Source organism: Triturus cristatus, unplaced genomic scaffold (genome assembly GCF_964204655.1).
Source record: "Triturus cristatus unplaced genomic scaffold, aTriCri1.1 SCAFFOLD_572, whole genome shotgun sequence".
Taxonomy (NCBI): Eukaryota; Metazoa; Chordata; class Amphibia; order Caudata; family Salamandridae; genus Triturus; species Triturus cristatus.
Genome location: NW_028188037.1, coordinates 120,215 through 136,979, shown reverse-complemented (window position 1 = coordinate 136,979; position 16,765 = coordinate 120,215). Strand labels below are relative to the sequence as shown.

The 16,765-nt window shown below is 44.6% G+C and overlaps 44 non-coding genes across 44 annotated transcripts; 11 read left to right on the top strand and 33 right to left on the bottom strand.

Annotated features, from left to right (window-relative positions):
- Positions 1-228: 228 nt before the first annotated feature.
- On the bottom strand, positions 229-300 carry TRNAA-UGC (transfer RNA alanine (anticodon UGC)). Its single transcript has one exon. It is a non-coding gene; the product is annotated as a tRNA-Ala (tRNA).
- Positions 301-457: 157 nt separating this feature from the next.
- TRNAM-CAU (transfer RNA methionine (anticodon CAU)) lies at positions 458-530 on the top strand. The gene has a single exon. It is a non-coding gene; the product is annotated as a tRNA-Met (tRNA).
- Positions 531-729: 199 nt separating this feature from the next.
- On the bottom strand, positions 730-801 carry TRNAA-CGC (transfer RNA alanine (anticodon CGC)). Its single transcript has one exon. It is a non-coding gene; the product is annotated as a tRNA-Ala (tRNA).
- Positions 802-930: 129 nt separating this feature from the next.
- Positions 931-1,016, bottom strand: TRNAY-GUA (transfer RNA tyrosine (anticodon GUA)). The gene is given in 2 exon segments: positions 931-966; positions 980-1,016. It is a non-coding gene; the product is annotated as a tRNA-Tyr (tRNA).
- A 768-nt stretch (positions 1,017-1,784) lies between these two features.
- TRNAA-UGC (transfer RNA alanine (anticodon UGC)) lies at positions 1,785-1,856 on the bottom strand. Its single transcript has one exon. It is a non-coding gene; the product is annotated as a tRNA-Ala (tRNA).
- A 157-nt stretch (positions 1,857-2,013) lies between these two features.
- On the top strand, positions 2,014-2,086 carry TRNAM-CAU (transfer RNA methionine (anticodon CAU)). Its single transcript has one exon. It is a non-coding gene; the product is annotated as a tRNA-Met (tRNA).
- A 199-nt stretch (positions 2,087-2,285) lies between these two features.
- TRNAA-CGC (transfer RNA alanine (anticodon CGC)) lies at positions 2,286-2,357 on the bottom strand. The gene has a single exon. It is a non-coding gene; the product is annotated as a tRNA-Ala (tRNA).
- Positions 2,358-2,486: 129 nt separating this feature from the next.
- Positions 2,487-2,572, bottom strand: TRNAY-GUA (transfer RNA tyrosine (anticodon GUA)). The gene is given in 2 exon segments: positions 2,487-2,522; positions 2,536-2,572. It is a non-coding gene; the product is annotated as a tRNA-Tyr (tRNA).
- A 768-nt stretch (positions 2,573-3,340) lies between these two features.
- TRNAA-UGC (transfer RNA alanine (anticodon UGC)) lies at positions 3,341-3,412 on the bottom strand. The gene has a single exon. It is a non-coding gene; the product is annotated as a tRNA-Ala (tRNA).
- Positions 3,413-3,569: 157 nt separating this feature from the next.
- On the top strand, positions 3,570-3,642 carry TRNAM-CAU (transfer RNA methionine (anticodon CAU)). Its single transcript has one exon. It is a non-coding gene; the product is annotated as a tRNA-Met (tRNA).
- A 199-nt stretch (positions 3,643-3,841) lies between these two features.
- On the bottom strand, positions 3,842-3,913 carry TRNAA-CGC (transfer RNA alanine (anticodon CGC)). Its single transcript has one exon. It is a non-coding gene; the product is annotated as a tRNA-Ala (tRNA).
- Positions 3,914-4,042: 129 nt separating this feature from the next.
- TRNAY-GUA (transfer RNA tyrosine (anticodon GUA)) lies at positions 4,043-4,128 on the bottom strand. Its single transcript is given in 2 exon segments — positions 4,043-4,078; positions 4,092-4,128. It is a non-coding gene; the product is annotated as a tRNA-Tyr (tRNA).
- Positions 4,129-4,896: 768 nt separating this feature from the next.
- Positions 4,897-4,968, bottom strand: TRNAA-UGC (transfer RNA alanine (anticodon UGC)). Its single transcript has one exon. It is a non-coding gene; the product is annotated as a tRNA-Ala (tRNA).
- Positions 4,969-5,125: 157 nt separating this feature from the next.
- Positions 5,126-5,198, top strand: TRNAM-CAU (transfer RNA methionine (anticodon CAU)). Its single transcript has one exon. It is a non-coding gene; the product is annotated as a tRNA-Met (tRNA).
- Positions 5,199-5,397: 199 nt separating this feature from the next.
- TRNAA-CGC (transfer RNA alanine (anticodon CGC)) lies at positions 5,398-5,469 on the bottom strand. The gene has a single exon. It is a non-coding gene; the product is annotated as a tRNA-Ala (tRNA).
- A 129-nt stretch (positions 5,470-5,598) lies between these two features.
- On the bottom strand, positions 5,599-5,684 carry TRNAY-GUA (transfer RNA tyrosine (anticodon GUA)). Its single transcript is given in 2 exon segments — positions 5,599-5,634; positions 5,648-5,684. It is a non-coding gene; the product is annotated as a tRNA-Tyr (tRNA).
- A 768-nt stretch (positions 5,685-6,452) lies between these two features.
- On the bottom strand, positions 6,453-6,524 carry TRNAA-UGC (transfer RNA alanine (anticodon UGC)). Its single transcript has one exon. It is a non-coding gene; the product is annotated as a tRNA-Ala (tRNA).
- A 157-nt stretch (positions 6,525-6,681) lies between these two features.
- On the top strand, positions 6,682-6,754 carry TRNAM-CAU (transfer RNA methionine (anticodon CAU)). Its single transcript has one exon. It is a non-coding gene; the product is annotated as a tRNA-Met (tRNA).
- Positions 6,755-6,953: 199 nt separating this feature from the next.
- On the bottom strand, positions 6,954-7,025 carry TRNAA-CGC (transfer RNA alanine (anticodon CGC)). Its single transcript has one exon. It is a non-coding gene; the product is annotated as a tRNA-Ala (tRNA).
- Positions 7,026-7,154: 129 nt separating this feature from the next.
- Positions 7,155-7,240, bottom strand: TRNAY-GUA (transfer RNA tyrosine (anticodon GUA)). The gene is given in 2 exon segments: positions 7,155-7,190; positions 7,204-7,240. It is a non-coding gene; the product is annotated as a tRNA-Tyr (tRNA).
- A 768-nt stretch (positions 7,241-8,008) lies between these two features.
- TRNAA-UGC (transfer RNA alanine (anticodon UGC)) lies at positions 8,009-8,080 on the bottom strand. The gene has a single exon. It is a non-coding gene; the product is annotated as a tRNA-Ala (tRNA).
- Positions 8,081-8,237: 157 nt separating this feature from the next.
- TRNAM-CAU (transfer RNA methionine (anticodon CAU)) lies at positions 8,238-8,310 on the top strand. The gene has a single exon. It is a non-coding gene; the product is annotated as a tRNA-Met (tRNA).
- A 199-nt stretch (positions 8,311-8,509) lies between these two features.
- TRNAA-CGC (transfer RNA alanine (anticodon CGC)) lies at positions 8,510-8,581 on the bottom strand. Its single transcript has one exon. It is a non-coding gene; the product is annotated as a tRNA-Ala (tRNA).
- A 129-nt stretch (positions 8,582-8,710) lies between these two features.
- On the bottom strand, positions 8,711-8,796 carry TRNAY-GUA (transfer RNA tyrosine (anticodon GUA)). Its single transcript is given in 2 exon segments — positions 8,711-8,746; positions 8,760-8,796. It is a non-coding gene; the product is annotated as a tRNA-Tyr (tRNA).
- Positions 8,797-9,564: 768 nt separating this feature from the next.
- Positions 9,565-9,636, bottom strand: TRNAA-UGC (transfer RNA alanine (anticodon UGC)). Its single transcript has one exon. It is a non-coding gene; the product is annotated as a tRNA-Ala (tRNA).
- A 157-nt stretch (positions 9,637-9,793) lies between these two features.
- On the top strand, positions 9,794-9,866 carry TRNAM-CAU (transfer RNA methionine (anticodon CAU)). The gene has a single exon. It is a non-coding gene; the product is annotated as a tRNA-Met (tRNA).
- Positions 9,867-10,065: 199 nt separating this feature from the next.
- On the bottom strand, positions 10,066-10,137 carry TRNAA-CGC (transfer RNA alanine (anticodon CGC)). Its single transcript has one exon. It is a non-coding gene; the product is annotated as a tRNA-Ala (tRNA).
- A 129-nt stretch (positions 10,138-10,266) lies between these two features.
- On the bottom strand, positions 10,267-10,352 carry TRNAY-GUA (transfer RNA tyrosine (anticodon GUA)). The gene is given in 2 exon segments: positions 10,267-10,302; positions 10,316-10,352. It is a non-coding gene; the product is annotated as a tRNA-Tyr (tRNA).
- Positions 10,353-11,120: 768 nt separating this feature from the next.
- Positions 11,121-11,192, bottom strand: TRNAA-UGC (transfer RNA alanine (anticodon UGC)). The gene has a single exon. It is a non-coding gene; the product is annotated as a tRNA-Ala (tRNA).
- Positions 11,193-11,349: 157 nt separating this feature from the next.
- TRNAM-CAU (transfer RNA methionine (anticodon CAU)) lies at positions 11,350-11,422 on the top strand. The gene has a single exon. It is a non-coding gene; the product is annotated as a tRNA-Met (tRNA).
- A 199-nt stretch (positions 11,423-11,621) lies between these two features.
- On the bottom strand, positions 11,622-11,693 carry TRNAA-CGC (transfer RNA alanine (anticodon CGC)). The gene has a single exon. It is a non-coding gene; the product is annotated as a tRNA-Ala (tRNA).
- Positions 11,694-11,822: 129 nt separating this feature from the next.
- Positions 11,823-11,908, bottom strand: TRNAY-GUA (transfer RNA tyrosine (anticodon GUA)). Its single transcript is given in 2 exon segments — positions 11,823-11,858; positions 11,872-11,908. It is a non-coding gene; the product is annotated as a tRNA-Tyr (tRNA).
- Positions 11,909-12,676: 768 nt separating this feature from the next.
- On the bottom strand, positions 12,677-12,748 carry TRNAA-UGC (transfer RNA alanine (anticodon UGC)). Its single transcript has one exon. It is a non-coding gene; the product is annotated as a tRNA-Ala (tRNA).
- Positions 12,749-12,905: 157 nt separating this feature from the next.
- On the top strand, positions 12,906-12,978 carry TRNAM-CAU (transfer RNA methionine (anticodon CAU)). Its single transcript has one exon. It is a non-coding gene; the product is annotated as a tRNA-Met (tRNA).
- Positions 12,979-13,177: 199 nt separating this feature from the next.
- On the bottom strand, positions 13,178-13,249 carry TRNAA-CGC (transfer RNA alanine (anticodon CGC)). Its single transcript has one exon. It is a non-coding gene; the product is annotated as a tRNA-Ala (tRNA).
- A 129-nt stretch (positions 13,250-13,378) lies between these two features.
- Positions 13,379-13,464, bottom strand: TRNAY-GUA (transfer RNA tyrosine (anticodon GUA)). The gene is given in 2 exon segments: positions 13,379-13,414; positions 13,428-13,464. It is a non-coding gene; the product is annotated as a tRNA-Tyr (tRNA).
- Positions 13,465-14,232: 768 nt separating this feature from the next.
- Positions 14,233-14,304, bottom strand: TRNAA-UGC (transfer RNA alanine (anticodon UGC)). The gene has a single exon. It is a non-coding gene; the product is annotated as a tRNA-Ala (tRNA).
- Positions 14,305-14,461: 157 nt separating this feature from the next.
- TRNAM-CAU (transfer RNA methionine (anticodon CAU)) lies at positions 14,462-14,534 on the top strand. The gene has a single exon. It is a non-coding gene; the product is annotated as a tRNA-Met (tRNA).
- Positions 14,535-14,733: 199 nt separating this feature from the next.
- Positions 14,734-14,805, bottom strand: TRNAA-CGC (transfer RNA alanine (anticodon CGC)). The gene has a single exon. It is a non-coding gene; the product is annotated as a tRNA-Ala (tRNA).
- A 129-nt stretch (positions 14,806-14,934) lies between these two features.
- On the bottom strand, positions 14,935-15,020 carry TRNAY-GUA (transfer RNA tyrosine (anticodon GUA)). Its single transcript is given in 2 exon segments — positions 14,935-14,970; positions 14,984-15,020. It is a non-coding gene; the product is annotated as a tRNA-Tyr (tRNA).
- Positions 15,021-15,788: 768 nt separating this feature from the next.
- TRNAA-UGC (transfer RNA alanine (anticodon UGC)) lies at positions 15,789-15,860 on the bottom strand. Its single transcript has one exon. It is a non-coding gene; the product is annotated as a tRNA-Ala (tRNA).
- A 157-nt stretch (positions 15,861-16,017) lies between these two features.
- TRNAM-CAU (transfer RNA methionine (anticodon CAU)) lies at positions 16,018-16,090 on the top strand. The gene has a single exon. It is a non-coding gene; the product is annotated as a tRNA-Met (tRNA).
- Positions 16,091-16,289: 199 nt separating this feature from the next.
- On the bottom strand, positions 16,290-16,361 carry TRNAA-CGC (transfer RNA alanine (anticodon CGC)). The gene has a single exon. It is a non-coding gene; the product is annotated as a tRNA-Ala (tRNA).
- A 129-nt stretch (positions 16,362-16,490) lies between these two features.
- Positions 16,491-16,576, bottom strand: TRNAY-GUA (transfer RNA tyrosine (anticodon GUA)). Its single transcript is given in 2 exon segments — positions 16,491-16,526; positions 16,540-16,576. It is a non-coding gene; the product is annotated as a tRNA-Tyr (tRNA).
- Positions 16,577-16,765: the final 189 nt, after the last annotated feature.

Here is a 16,765-nt window from a genome sequence, read left to right as displayed (position 1 = left end):
AGCATTATGGTTGTCAAGATGAATCATCACTTTGATGTCTTCAACAAGTAGGATTCTTTTGATCTATAATCATCAAAAATGAGATAGCCCCATTTCATGGGATTTTTCAAGGCAAACGTCTGACAGATTAAGCGGGGTCCTCATCCCGGTTGGAGGACATATCTCTTCCTTCATCATGATGCCAGCCTAGCTTTCGGCCCAAAATCCAAGGTAAGCATGGCAAAAGTCTGGAGATGCCGGGGATTGAACCCGGGGCCTCATACATGCAAAGCATGCGCTCTACCACTGAGCTACATCCCCACTTCTGCAAGGTTTGACTGTATGATTGGAAACCCTGCATTGAACCGACGGCCACATCACCCCATTCGACTCTGCAGTATACAATGTCAGTCAGGAAAATCCTTCAGCCTTGTACCTGGATGATCTTCATGGTCTTATGTACAGATGCCTATATACAGCCTTCTTAGCGCAGTAGGCAGCGCGTCAGTCTCATAATCTGAAGGTCCTGAGTTCGATCCTCAGAGAGGGCATTTATTTCCTTCTTTTGGAATGCAAAATTCTCCGATTTTCTTGAAATGCGCAAACTATGCCTAGTTCAAAGATTTTTCCAAAGCAAATGTCTGACTATTTAAGTGGGGCTCTCACCCCAACTGCATGACAAACTTCTTCTTTCTGCATGATGGCAGGCTAGCCTTCTGGAAAAAAGCCAAGATAAGGAACAGAGGCTCCTGGAGATGCCGGGGATTGAACCCGGGACCTCATACATGCGAAGCATGCGCTCTACCACTGAGCTACATCCCCACTTTTGCACTCGAGCTGTTTGATGGATGCAAGGAATCCCTGAAACCCAGGGACTGCAAAGTCTCGATCATAATCAATGGAAGGTATTGTTTGAATAAAAGTGAAAGATATGGAAATCGAAGCAAAAAATCCTTCGAGCCGGATTTGAACCAGCGACCTAAGGATGTCTGACTTTATGCTACAGTCCTCCGCTCTACCAACTGAGCTATCGAAGGAGTGGCTGAAGTATCTTTCAGCGCTGTAATTATCTCTCGCTCAAGAAAGGTTGTGGGGGTGGGGATCAGGAGCAGATCGATGAAAATCATGAACATTACCTGCAGCTCCCTCTCAAAGTCACCAGTTCTTAGAGCACACTGTAAGGTACGTCTTATCACCCCAAAGGAGGATTTCAGACCAAAGTTCATGTTCTGTCTTGGCTTGGGGATAAGCAGGGGTGCTCCAAATTTCAATTTTACAGAAAGGAAAGGAACTTTGATACAAAGACCTTGGGCAGCATTGGTGGCAAATGGATGGCTGCGCGGAACCATGAAAGAAATGACAGAAAGTTATGGGAGTCATTACTACGCACCCAGCATCAAGAACGTGCATTTTGGATGCATTTTCAAAAGGAAAGAGAACGGAAAAATCTGTAGATTGAAGGTGATTGAGATAAACAAAATATTCCGTTTTTCTAAAAGCTACTGTAAAGAGTCTCTGGTTTAGAAGAAGAACCCTTACCAATGATCAAGAGAGATGCGACAGATTTCTATCATCAAAGCATTATGGTTGTCAAGATGAATCATCACTTTGATGTCTTCAACAAGTAGGATTCTTTTGATCTATAATCATCAAAAATGAGATAGCCCCATTTCATGGGATTTTTCAAGGCAAACGTCTGACAGATTAAGCGGGGTCCTCATCCCGGTTGGAGGACATATCTCTTCCTTCATCATGATGCCAGCCTAGCTTTCGGCCCAAAATCCAAGGTAAGCATGGCAAAAGTCTGGAGATGCCGGGGATTGAACCCGGGGCCTCATACATGCAAAGCATGCGCTCTACCACTGAGCTACATCCCCACTTCTGCAAGGTTTGACTGTATGATTGGAAACCCTGCATTGAACCGACGGCCACATCACCCCATTCGACTCTGCAGTATACAATGTCAGTCAGGAAAATCCTTCAGCCTTGTACCTGGATGATCTTCATGGTCTTATGTACAGATGCCTATATACAGCCTTCTTAGCGCAGTAGGCAGCGCGTCAGTCTCATAATCTGAAGGTCCTGAGTTCGATCCTCAGAGAGGGCATTTATTTCCTTCTTTTGGAATGCAAAATTCTCCGATTTTCTTGAAATGCGCAAACTATGCCTAGTTCAAAGATTTTTCCAAAGCAAATGTCTGACTATTTAAGTGGGGCTCTCACCCCAACTGCATGACAAACTTCTTCTTTCTGCATGATGGCAGGCTAGCCTTCTGGAAAAAAGCCAAGATAAGGAACAGAGGCTCCTGGAGATGCCGGGGATTGAACCCGGGACCTCATACATGCGAAGCATGCGCTCTACCACTGAGCTACATCCCCACTTTTGCACTCGAGCTGTTTGATGGATGCAAGGAATCCCTGAAACCCAGGGACTGCAAAGTCTCGATCATAATCAATGGAAGGTATTGTTTGAATAAAAGTGAAAGATATGGAAATCGAAGCAAAAAATCCTTCGAGCCGGATTTGAACCAGCGACCTAAGGATGTCTGACTTTATGCTACAGTCCTCCGCTCTACCAACTGAGCTATCGAAGGAGTGGCTGAAGTATCTTTCAGCGCTGTAATTATCTCTCGCTCAAGAAAGGTTGTGGGGGTGGGGATCAGGAGCAGATCGATGAAAATCATGAACATTACCTGCAGCTCCCTCTCAAAGTCACCAGTTCTTAGAGCACACTGTAAGGTACGTCTTATCACCCCAAAGGAGGATTTCAGACCAAAGTTCATGTTCTGTCTTGGCTTGGGGATAAGCAGGGGTGCTCCAAATTTCAATTTTACAGAAAGGAAAGGAACTTTGATACAAAGACCTTGGGCAGCATTGGTGGCAAATGGATGGCTGCGCGGAACCATGAAAGAAATGACAGAAAGTTATGGGAGTCATTACTACGCACCCAGCATCAAGAACGTGCATTTTGGATGCATTTTCAAAAGGAAAGAGAACGGAAAAATCTGTAGATTGAAGGTGATTGAGATAAACAAAATATTCCGTTTTTCTAAAAGCTACTGTAAAGAGTCTCTGGTTTAGAAGAAGAACCCTTACCAATGATCAAGAGAGATGCGACAGATTTCTATCATCAAAGCATTATGGTTGTCAAGATGAATCATCACTTTGATGTCTTCAACAAGTAGGATTCTTTTGATCTATAATCATCAAAAATGAGATAGCCCCATTTCATGGGATTTTTCAAGGCAAACGTCTGACAGATTAAGCGGGGTCCTCATCCCGGTTGGAGGACATATCTCTTCCTTCATCATGATGCCAGCCTAGCTTTCGGCCCAAAATCCAAGGTAAGCATGGCAAAAGTCTGGAGATGCCGGGGATTGAACCCGGGGCCTCATACATGCAAAGCATGCGCTCTACCACTGAGCTACATCCCCACTTCTGCAAGGTTTGACTGTATGATTGGAAACCCTGCATTGAACCGACGGCCACATCACCCCATTCGACTCTGCAGTATACAATGTCAGTCAGGAAAATCCTTCAGCCTTGTACCTGGATGATCTTCATGGTCTTATGTACAGATGCCTATATACAGCCTTCTTAGCGCAGTAGGCAGCGCGTCAGTCTCATAATCTGAAGGTCCTGAGTTCGATCCTCAGAGAGGGCATTTATTTCCTTCTTTTGGAATGCAAAATTCTCCGATTTTCTTGAAATGCGCAAACTATGCCTAGTTCAAAGATTTTTCCAAAGCAAATGTCTGACTATTTAAGTGGGGCTCTCACCCCAACTGCATGACAAACTTCTTCTTTCTGCATGATGGCAGGCTAGCCTTCTGGAAAAAAGCCAAGATAAGGAACAGAGGCTCCTGGAGATGCCGGGGATTGAACCCGGGACCTCATACATGCGAAGCATGCGCTCTACCACTGAGCTACATCCCCACTTTTGCACTCGAGCTGTTTGATGGATGCAAGGAATCCCTGAAACCCAGGGACTGCAAAGTCTCGATCATAATCAATGGAAGGTATTGTTTGAATAAAAGTGAAAGATATGGAAATCGAAGCAAAAAATCCTTCGAGCCGGATTTGAACCAGCGACCTAAGGATGTCTGACTTTATGCTACAGTCCTCCGCTCTACCAACTGAGCTATCGAAGGAGTGGCTGAAGTATCTTTCAGCGCTGTAATTATCTCTCGCTCAAGAAAGGTTGTGGGGGTGGGGATCAGGAGCAGATCGATGAAAATCATGAACATTACCTGCAGCTCCCTCTCAAAGTCACCAGTTCTTAGAGCACACTGTAAGGTACGTCTTATCACCCCAAAGGAGGATTTCAGACCAAAGTTCATGTTCTGTCTTGGCTTGGGGATAAGCAGGGGTGCTCCAAATTTCAATTTTACAGAAAGGAAAGGAACTTTGATACAAAGACCTTGGGCAGCATTGGTGGCAAATGGATGGCTGCGCGGAACCATGAAAGAAATGACAGAAAGTTATGGGAGTCATTACTACGCACCCAGCATCAAGAACGTGCATTTTGGATGCATTTTCAAAAGGAAAGAGAACGGAAAAATCTGTAGATTGAAGGTGATTGAGATAAACAAAATATTCCGTTTTTCTAAAAGCTACTGTAAAGAGTCTCTGGTTTAGAAGAAGAACCCTTACCAATGATCAAGAGAGATGCGACAGATTTCTATCATCAAAGCATTATGGTTGTCAAGATGAATCATCACTTTGATGTCTTCAACAAGTAGGATTCTTTTGATCTATAATCATCAAAAATGAGATAGCCCCATTTCATGGGATTTTTCAAGGCAAACGTCTGACAGATTAAGCGGGGTCCTCATCCCGGTTGGAGGACATATCTCTTCCTTCATCATGATGCCAGCCTAGCTTTCGGCCCAAAATCCAAGGTAAGCATGGCAAAAGTCTGGAGATGCCGGGGATTGAACCCGGGGCCTCATACATGCAAAGCATGCGCTCTACCACTGAGCTACATCCCCACTTCTGCAAGGTTTGACTGTATGATTGGAAACCCTGCATTGAACCGACGGCCACATCACCCCATTCGACTCTGCAGTATACAATGTCAGTCAGGAAAATCCTTCAGCCTTGTACCTGGATGATCTTCATGGTCTTATGTACAGATGCCTATATACAGCCTTCTTAGCGCAGTAGGCAGCGCGTCAGTCTCATAATCTGAAGGTCCTGAGTTCGATCCTCAGAGAGGGCATTTATTTCCTTCTTTTGGAATGCAAAATTCTCCGATTTTCTTGAAATGCGCAAACTATGCCTAGTTCAAAGATTTTTCCAAAGCAAATGTCTGACTATTTAAGTGGGGCTCTCACCCCAACTGCATGACAAACTTCTTCTTTCTGCATGATGGCAGGCTAGCCTTCTGGAAAAAAGCCAAGATAAGGAACAGAGGCTCCTGGAGATGCCGGGGATTGAACCCGGGACCTCATACATGCGAAGCATGCGCTCTACCACTGAGCTACATCCCCACTTTTGCACTCGAGCTGTTTGATGGATGCAAGGAATCCCTGAAACCCAGGGACTGCAAAGTCTCGATCATAATCAATGGAAGGTATTGTTTGAATAAAAGTGAAAGATATGGAAATCGAAGCAAAAAATCCTTCGAGCCGGATTTGAACCAGCGACCTAAGGATGTCTGACTTTATGCTACAGTCCTCCGCTCTACCAACTGAGCTATCGAAGGAGTGGCTGAAGTATCTTTCAGCGCTGTAATTATCTCTCGCTCAAGAAAGGTTGTGGGGGTGGGGATCAGGAGCAGATCGATGAAAATCATGAACATTACCTGCAGCTCCCTCTCAAAGTCACCAGTTCTTAGAGCACACTGTAAGGTACGTCTTATCACCCCAAAGGAGGATTTCAGACCAAAGTTCATGTTCTGTCTTGGCTTGGGGATAAGCAGGGGTGCTCCAAATTTCAATTTTACAGAAAGGAAAGGAACTTTGATACAAAGACCTTGGGCAGCATTGGTGGCAAATGGATGGCTGCGCGGAACCATGAAAGAAATGACAGAAAGTTATGGGAGTCATTACTACGCACCCAGCATCAAGAACGTGCATTTTGGATGCATTTTCAAAAGGAAAGAGAACGGAAAAATCTGTAGATTGAAGGTGATTGAGATAAACAAAATATTCCGTTTTTCTAAAAGCTACTGTAAAGAGTCTCTGGTTTAGAAGAAGAACCCTTACCAATGATCAAGAGAGATGCGACAGATTTCTATCATCAAAGCATTATGGTTGTCAAGATGAATCATCACTTTGATGTCTTCAACAAGTAGGATTCTTTTGATCTATAATCATCAAAAATGAGATAGCCCCATTTCATGGGATTTTTCAAGGCAAACGTCTGACAGATTAAGCGGGGTCCTCATCCCGGTTGGAGGACATATCTCTTCCTTCATCATGATGCCAGCCTAGCTTTCGGCCCAAAATCCAAGGTAAGCATGGCAAAAGTCTGGAGATGCCGGGGATTGAACCCGGGGCCTCATACATGCAAAGCATGCGCTCTACCACTGAGCTACATCCCCACTTCTGCAAGGTTTGACTGTATGATTGGAAACCCTGCATTGAACCGACGGCCACATCACCCCATTCGACTCTGCAGTATACAATGTCAGTCAGGAAAATCCTTCAGCCTTGTACCTGGATGATCTTCATGGTCTTATGTACAGATGCCTATATACAGCCTTCTTAGCGCAGTAGGCAGCGCGTCAGTCTCATAATCTGAAGGTCCTGAGTTCGATCCTCAGAGAGGGCATTTATTTCCTTCTTTTGGAATGCAAAATTCTCCGATTTTCTTGAAATGCGCAAACTATGCCTAGTTCAAAGATTTTTCCAAAGCAAATGTCTGACTATTTAAGTGGGGCTCTCACCCCAACTGCATGACAAACTTCTTCTTTCTGCATGATGGCAGGCTAGCCTTCTGGAAAAAAGCCAAGATAAGGAACAGAGGCTCCTGGAGATGCCGGGGATTGAACCCGGGACCTCATACATGCGAAGCATGCGCTCTACCACTGAGCTACATCCCCACTTTTGCACTCGAGCTGTTTGATGGATGCAAGGAATCCCTGAAACCCAGGGACTGCAAAGTCTCGATCATAATCAATGGAAGGTATTGTTTGAATAAAAGTGAAAGATATGGAAATCGAAGCAAAAAATCCTTCGAGCCGGATTTGAACCAGCGACCTAAGGATGTCTGACTTTATGCTACAGTCCTCCGCTCTACCAACTGAGCTATCGAAGGAGTGGCTGAAGTATCTTTCAGCGCTGTAATTATCTCTCGCTCAAGAAAGGTTGTGGGGGTGGGGATCAGGAGCAGATCGATGAAAATCATGAACATTACCTGCAGCTCCCTCTCAAAGTCACCAGTTCTTAGAGCACACTGTAAGGTACGTCTTATCACCCCAAAGGAGGATTTCAGACCAAAGTTCATGTTCTGTCTTGGCTTGGGGATAAGCAGGGGTGCTCCAAATTTCAATTTTACAGAAAGGAAAGGAACTTTGATACAAAGACCTTGGGCAGCATTGGTGGCAAATGGATGGCTGCGCGGAACCATGAAAGAAATGACAGAAAGTTATGGGAGTCATTACTACGCACCCAGCATCAAGAACGTGCATTTTGGATGCATTTTCAAAAGGAAAGAGAACGGAAAAATCTGTAGATTGAAGGTGATTGAGATAAACAAAATATTCCGTTTTTCTAAAAGCTACTGTAAAGAGTCTCTGGTTTAGAAGAAGAACCCTTACCAATGATCAAGAGAGATGCGACAGATTTCTATCATCAAAGCATTATGGTTGTCAAGATGAATCATCACTTTGATGTCTTCAACAAGTAGGATTCTTTTGATCTATAATCATCAAAAATGAGATAGCCCCATTTCATGGGATTTTTCAAGGCAAACGTCTGACAGATTAAGCGGGGTCCTCATCCCGGTTGGAGGACATATCTCTTCCTTCATCATGATGCCAGCCTAGCTTTCGGCCCAAAATCCAAGGTAAGCATGGCAAAAGTCTGGAGATGCCGGGGATTGAACCCGGGGCCTCATACATGCAAAGCATGCGCTCTACCACTGAGCTACATCCCCACTTCTGCAAGGTTTGACTGTATGATTGGAAACCCTGCATTGAACCGACGGCCACATCACCCCATTCGACTCTGCAGTATACAATGTCAGTCAGGAAAATCCTTCAGCCTTGTACCTGGATGATCTTCATGGTCTTATGTACAGATGCCTATATACAGCCTTCTTAGCGCAGTAGGCAGCGCGTCAGTCTCATAATCTGAAGGTCCTGAGTTCGATCCTCAGAGAGGGCATTTATTTCCTTCTTTTGGAATGCAAAATTCTCCGATTTTCTTGAAATGCGCAAACTATGCCTAGTTCAAAGATTTTTCCAAAGCAAATGTCTGACTATTTAAGTGGGGCTCTCACCCCAACTGCATGACAAACTTCTTCTTTCTGCATGATGGCAGGCTAGCCTTCTGGAAAAAAGCCAAGATAAGGAACAGAGGCTCCTGGAGATGCCGGGGATTGAACCCGGGACCTCATACATGCGAAGCATGCGCTCTACCACTGAGCTACATCCCCACTTTTGCACTCGAGCTGTTTGATGGATGCAAGGAATCCCTGAAACCCAGGGACTGCAAAGTCTCGATCATAATCAATGGAAGGTATTGTTTGAATAAAAGTGAAAGATATGGAAATCGAAGCAAAAAATCCTTCGAGCCGGATTTGAACCAGCGACCTAAGGATGTCTGACTTTATGCTACAGTCCTCCGCTCTACCAACTGAGCTATCGAAGGAGTGGCTGAAGTATCTTTCAGCGCTGTAATTATCTCTCGCTCAAGAAAGGTTGTGGGGGTGGGGATCAGGAGCAGATCGATGAAAATCATGAACATTACCTGCAGCTCCCTCTCAAAGTCACCAGTTCTTAGAGCACACTGTAAGGTACGTCTTATCACCCCAAAGGAGGATTTCAGACCAAAGTTCATGTTCTGTCTTGGCTTGGGGATAAGCAGGGGTGCTCCAAATTTCAATTTTACAGAAAGGAAAGGAACTTTGATACAAAGACCTTGGGCAGCATTGGTGGCAAATGGATGGCTGCGCGGAACCATGAAAGAAATGACAGAAAGTTATGGGAGTCATTACTACGCACCCAGCATCAAGAACGTGCATTTTGGATGCATTTTCAAAAGGAAAGAGAACGGAAAAATCTGTAGATTGAAGGTGATTGAGATAAACAAAATATTCCGTTTTTCTAAAAGCTACTGTAAAGAGTCTCTGGTTTAGAAGAAGAACCCTTACCAATGATCAAGAGAGATGCGACAGATTTCTATCATCAAAGCATTATGGTTGTCAAGATGAATCATCACTTTGATGTCTTCAACAAGTAGGATTCTTTTGATCTATAATCATCAAAAATGAGATAGCCCCATTTCATGGGATTTTTCAAGGCAAACGTCTGACAGATTAAGCGGGGTCCTCATCCCGGTTGGAGGACATATCTCTTCCTTCATCATGATGCCAGCCTAGCTTTCGGCCCAAAATCCAAGGTAAGCATGGCAAAAGTCTGGAGATGCCGGGGATTGAACCCGGGGCCTCATACATGCAAAGCATGCGCTCTACCACTGAGCTACATCCCCACTTCTGCAAGGTTTGACTGTATGATTGGAAACCCTGCATTGAACCGACGGCCACATCACCCCATTCGACTCTGCAGTATACAATGTCAGTCAGGAAAATCCTTCAGCCTTGTACCTGGATGATCTTCATGGTCTTATGTACAGATGCCTATATACAGCCTTCTTAGCGCAGTAGGCAGCGCGTCAGTCTCATAATCTGAAGGTCCTGAGTTCGATCCTCAGAGAGGGCATTTATTTCCTTCTTTTGGAATGCAAAATTCTCCGATTTTCTTGAAATGCGCAAACTATGCCTAGTTCAAAGATTTTTCCAAAGCAAATGTCTGACTATTTAAGTGGGGCTCTCACCCCAACTGCATGACAAACTTCTTCTTTCTGCATGATGGCAGGCTAGCCTTCTGGAAAAAAGCCAAGATAAGGAACAGAGGCTCCTGGAGATGCCGGGGATTGAACCCGGGACCTCATACATGCGAAGCATGCGCTCTACCACTGAGCTACATCCCCACTTTTGCACTCGAGCTGTTTGATGGATGCAAGGAATCCCTGAAACCCAGGGACTGCAAAGTCTCGATCATAATCAATGGAAGGTATTGTTTGAATAAAAGTGAAAGATATGGAAATCGAAGCAAAAAATCCTTCGAGCCGGATTTGAACCAGCGACCTAAGGATGTCTGACTTTATGCTACAGTCCTCCGCTCTACCAACTGAGCTATCGAAGGAGTGGCTGAAGTATCTTTCAGCGCTGTAATTATCTCTCGCTCAAGAAAGGTTGTGGGGGTGGGGATCAGGAGCAGATCGATGAAAATCATGAACATTACCTGCAGCTCCCTCTCAAAGTCACCAGTTCTTAGAGCACACTGTAAGGTACGTCTTATCACCCCAAAGGAGGATTTCAGACCAAAGTTCATGTTCTGTCTTGGCTTGGGGATAAGCAGGGGTGCTCCAAATTTCAATTTTACAGAAAGGAAAGGAACTTTGATACAAAGACCTTGGGCAGCATTGGTGGCAAATGGATGGCTGCGCGGAACCATGAAAGAAATGACAGAAAGTTATGGGAGTCATTACTACGCACCCAGCATCAAGAACGTGCATTTTGGATGCATTTTCAAAAGGAAAGAGAACGGAAAAATCTGTAGATTGAAGGTGATTGAGATAAACAAAATATTCCGTTTTTCTAAAAGCTACTGTAAAGAGTCTCTGGTTTAGAAGAAGAACCCTTACCAATGATCAAGAGAGATGCGACAGATTTCTATCATCAAAGCATTATGGTTGTCAAGATGAATCATCACTTTGATGTCTTCAACAAGTAGGATTCTTTTGATCTATAATCATCAAAAATGAGATAGCCCCATTTCATGGGATTTTTCAAGGCAAACGTCTGACAGATTAAGCGGGGTCCTCATCCCGGTTGGAGGACATATCTCTTCCTTCATCATGATGCCAGCCTAGCTTTCGGCCCAAAATCCAAGGTAAGCATGGCAAAAGTCTGGAGATGCCGGGGATTGAACCCGGGGCCTCATACATGCAAAGCATGCGCTCTACCACTGAGCTACATCCCCACTTCTGCAAGGTTTGACTGTATGATTGGAAACCCTGCATTGAACCGACGGCCACATCACCCCATTCGACTCTGCAGTATACAATGTCAGTCAGGAAAATCCTTCAGCCTTGTACCTGGATGATCTTCATGGTCTTATGTACAGATGCCTATATACAGCCTTCTTAGCGCAGTAGGCAGCGCGTCAGTCTCATAATCTGAAGGTCCTGAGTTCGATCCTCAGAGAGGGCATTTATTTCCTTCTTTTGGAATGCAAAATTCTCCGATTTTCTTGAAATGCGCAAACTATGCCTAGTTCAAAGATTTTTCCAAAGCAAATGTCTGACTATTTAAGTGGGGCTCTCACCCCAACTGCATGACAAACTTCTTCTTTCTGCATGATGGCAGGCTAGCCTTCTGGAAAAAAGCCAAGATAAGGAACAGAGGCTCCTGGAGATGCCGGGGATTGAACCCGGGACCTCATACATGCGAAGCATGCGCTCTACCACTGAGCTACATCCCCACTTTTGCACTCGAGCTGTTTGATGGATGCAAGGAATCCCTGAAACCCAGGGACTGCAAAGTCTCGATCATAATCAATGGAAGGTATTGTTTGAATAAAAGTGAAAGATATGGAAATCGAAGCAAAAAATCCTTCGAGCCGGATTTGAACCAGCGACCTAAGGATGTCTGACTTTATGCTACAGTCCTCCGCTCTACCAACTGAGCTATCGAAGGAGTGGCTGAAGTATCTTTCAGCGCTGTAATTATCTCTCGCTCAAGAAAGGTTGTGGGGGTGGGGATCAGGAGCAGATCGATGAAAATCATGAACATTACCTGCAGCTCCCTCTCAAAGTCACCAGTTCTTAGAGCACACTGTAAGGTACGTCTTATCACCCCAAAGGAGGATTTCAGACCAAAGTTCATGTTCTGTCTTGGCTTGGGGATAAGCAGGGGTGCTCCAAATTTCAATTTTACAGAAAGGAAAGGAACTTTGATACAAAGACCTTGGGCAGCATTGGTGGCAAATGGATGGCTGCGCGGAACCATGAAAGAAATGACAGAAAGTTATGGGAGTCATTACTACGCACCCAGCATCAAGAACGTGCATTTTGGATGCATTTTCAAAAGGAAAGAGAACGGAAAAATCTGTAGATTGAAGGTGATTGAGATAAACAAAATATTCCGTTTTTCTAAAAGCTACTGTAAAGAGTCTCTGGTTTAGAAGAAGAACCCTTACCAATGATCAAGAGAGATGCGACAGATTTCTATCATCAAAGCATTATGGTTGTCAAGATGAATCATCACTTTGATGTCTTCAACAAGTAGGATTCTTTTGATCTATAATCATCAAAAATGAGATAGCCCCATTTCATGGGATTTTTCAAGGCAAACGTCTGACAGATTAAGCGGGGTCCTCATCCCGGTTGGAGGACATATCTCTTCCTTCATCATGATGCCAGCCTAGCTTTCGGCCCAAAATCCAAGGTAAGCATGGCAAAAGTCTGGAGATGCCGGGGATTGAACCCGGGGCCTCATACATGCAAAGCATGCGCTCTACCACTGAGCTACATCCCCACTTCTGCAAGGTTTGACTGTATGATTGGAAACCCTGCATTGAACCGACGGCCACATCACCCCATTCGACTCTGCAGTATACAATGTCAGTCAGGAAAATCCTTCAGCCTTGTACCTGGATGATCTTCATGGTCTTATGTACAGATGCCTATATACAGCCTTCTTAGCGCAGTAGGCAGCGCGTCAGTCTCATAATCTGAAGGTCCTGAGTTCGATCCTCAGAGAGGGCATTTATTTCCTTCTTTTGGAATGCAAAATTCTCCGATTTTCTTGAAATGCGCAAACTATGCCTAGTTCAAAGATTTTTCCAAAGCAAATGTCTGACTATTTAAGTGGGGCTCTCACCCCAACTGCATGACAAACTTCTTCTTTCTGCATGATGGCAGGCTAGCCTTCTGGAAAAAAGCCAAGATAAGGAACAGAGGCTCCTGGAGATGCCGGGGATTGAACCCGGGACCTCATACATGCGAAGCATGCGCTCTACCACTGAGCTACATCCCCACTTTTGCACTCGAGCTGTTTGATGGATGCAAGGAATCCCTGAAACCCAGGGACTGCAAAGTCTCGATCATAATCAATGGAAGGTATTGTTTGAATAAAAGTGAAAGATATGGAAATCGAAGCAAAAAATCCTTCGAGCCGGATTTGAACCAGCGACCTAAGGATGTCTGACTTTATGCTACAGTCCTCCGCTCTACCAACTGAGCTATCGAAGGAGTGGCTGAAGTATCTTTCAGCGCTGTAATTATCTCTCGCTCAAGAAAGGTTGTGGGGGTGGGGATCAGGAGCAGATCGATGAAAATCATGAACATTACCTGCAGCTCCCTCTCAAAGTCACCAGTTCTTAGAGCACACTGTAAGGTACGTCTTATCACCCCAAAGGAGGATTTCAGACCAAAGTTCATGTTCTGTCTTGGCTTGGGGATAAGCAGGGGTGCTCCAAATTTCAATTTTACAGAAAGGAAAGGAACTTTGATACAAAGACCTTGGGCAGCATTGGTGGCAAATGGATGGCTGCGCGGAACCATGAAAGAAATGACAGAAAGTTATGGGAGTCATTACTACGCACCCAGCATCAAGAACGTGCATTTTGGATGCATTTTCAAAAGGAAAGAGAACGGAAAAATCTGTAGATTGAAGGTGATTGAGATAAACAAAATATTCCGTTTTTCTAAAAGCTACTGTAAAGAGTCTCTGGTTTAGAAGAAGAACCCTTACCAATGATCAAGAGAGATGCGACAGATTTCTATCATCAAAGCATTATGGTTGTCAAGATGAATCATCACTTTGATGTCTTCAACAAGTAGGATTCTTTTGATCTATAATCATCAAAAATGAGATAGCCCCATTTCATGGGATTTTTCAAGGCAAACGTCTGACAGATTAAGCGGGGTCCTCATCCCGGTTGGAGGACATATCTCTTCCTTCATCATGATGCCAGCCTAGCTTTCGGCCCAAAATCCAAGGTAAGCATGGCAAAAGTCTGGAGATGCCGGGGATTGAACCCGGGGCCTCATACATGCAAAGCATGCGCTCTACCACTGAGCTACATCCCCACTTCTGCAAGGTTTGACTGTATGATTGGAAACCCTGCATTGAACCGACGGCCACATCACCCCATTCGACTCTGCAGTATACAATGTCAGTCAGGAAAATCCTTCAGCCTTGTACCTGGATGATCTTCATGGTCTTATGTACAGATGCCTATATACAGCCTTCTTAGCGCAGTAGGCAGCGCGTCAGTCTCATAATCTGAAGGTCCTGAGTTCGATCCTCAGAGAGGGCATTTATTTCCTTCTTTTGGAATGCAAAATTCTCCGATTTTCTTGAAATGCGCAAACTATGCCTAGTTCAAAGATTTTTCCAAAGCAAATGTCTGACTATTTAAGTGGGGCTCTCACCCCAACTGCATGACAAACTTCTTCTTTCTGCATGATGGCAGGCTAGCCTTCTGGAAAAAAGCCAAGATAAGGAACAGAGGCTCCTGGAGATGCCGGGGATTGAACCCGGGACCTCATACATGCGAAGCATGCGCTCTACCACTGAGCTACATCCCCACTTTTGCACTCGAGCTGTTTGATGGATGCAAGGAATCCCTGAAACCCAGGGACTGCAAAGTCTCGATCATAATCAATGGAAGGTATTGTTTGAATAAAAGTGAAAGATATGGAAATCGAAGCAAAAAATCCTTCGAGCCGGATTTGAACCAGCGACCTAAGGATGTCTGACTTTATGCTACAGTCCTCCGCTCTACCAACTGAGCTATCGAAGGAGTGGCTGAAGTATCTTTCAGCGCTGTAATTATCTCTCGCTCAAGAAAGGTTGTGGGGGTGGGGATCAGGAGCAGATCGATGAAAATCATGAACATTACCTGCAGCTCCCTCTCAAAGTCACCAGTTCTTAGAGCACACTGTAAGGTACGTCTTATCACCCCAAAGGAGGATTTCAGACCAAAGTTCATGTTCTGTCTTGGCTTGGGGATAAGCAGGGGTGCTCCAAATTTCAATTTTACAGAAAGGAAAGGAACTTTGATACAAAGACCTTGGGCAGCATTGGTGGCAAATGGATGGCTGCGCGGAACCATGAAAGAAATGACAGAAAGTTATGGGAGTCATTACTACGCACCCAGCATCAAGAACGTGCATTTTGGATGCATTTTCAAAAGGAAAGAGAACGGAAAAATCTGTAGATTGAAGGTGATTGAGATAAACAAAATATTCCGTTTTTCTAAAAGCTACTGTAAAGAGTCTCTGGTTTAGAAGAAGAACCCTTACCAATGATCAAGAGAGATGCGACAGATTTCTATCATCAAAGCATTATGGTTGTCAAGATGAATCATCACTTTGATGTCTTCAACAAGTAGGATTCTTTTGATCTATAATCATCAAAAATGAGATAGCCCCATTTCATGGGATTTTTCAAGGCAAACGTCTGACAGATTAAGCGGGGTCCTCATCCCGGTTGGAGGACATATCTCTTCCTTCATCATGATGCCAGCCTAGCTTTCGGCCCAAAATCCAAGGTAAGCATGGCAAAAGTCTGGAGATGCCGGGGATTGAACCCGGGGCCTCATACATGCAAAGCATGCGCTCTACCACTGAGCTACATCCCCACTTCTGCAAGGTTTGACTGTATGATTGGAAACCCTGCATTGAACCGACGGCCACATCACCCCATTCGACTCTGCAGTATACAATGTCAGTCAGGAAAATCCTTCAGCCTTGTACCTGGATGATCTTCATGGTCTTATGTACAGATGCCTATATACAGCCTTCTTAGCGCAGTAGGCAGCGCGTCAGTCTCATAATCTGAAGGTCCTGAGTTCGATCCTCAGAGAGGGCATTTATTTCCTTCTTTTGGAATGCAAAATTCTCCGATTTTCTTGAAATGCGCAAACTATGCCTAGTTCAAAGATTTTTCCAAAGCAAATGTCTGACTATTTAAGTGGGGCTCTCACCCCAACTGCATGACAAACTTCTTCTTTCTGCATGATGGCAGGCTAGCCTTCTGGAAAAAAGCCAAGATAAGGAACAGAGGCTCCTGGAGATGCCGGGGATTGAACCCGGGACCTCATACATGCGAAGCATGCGCTCTACCACTGAGCTACATCCCCACTTTTGCACTCGAGCTGTTTGATGGATGCAAGGAATCCCTGAAACCCAGGGACTGCAAAGTCTCGATCATAATCAATGGAAGGTATTGTTTGAATAAAAGTGAAAGATATGGAAATCGAAGCAAAAAATCCTTCGAGCCGGATTTGAACCAGCGACCTAAGGATGTCTGACTTTATGCTACAGTCCTCCGCTCTACCAACTGAGCTATCGAAGGAGTGGCTGAAGTATCTTTCAGCGCTGTAATTATCTCTCGCTCAAGAAAGGTTGTGGGGGTGGGGATCAGGAGCAGATCGATGAAAATCATGAACATTACCTGCAGCTCCCTCTCAAAGTCACCAGTTCTTAGAGCACACTGTAAGGTACGTCTTATCACCCCAAAGGAGGATTTCAGACCAAAGTTCAT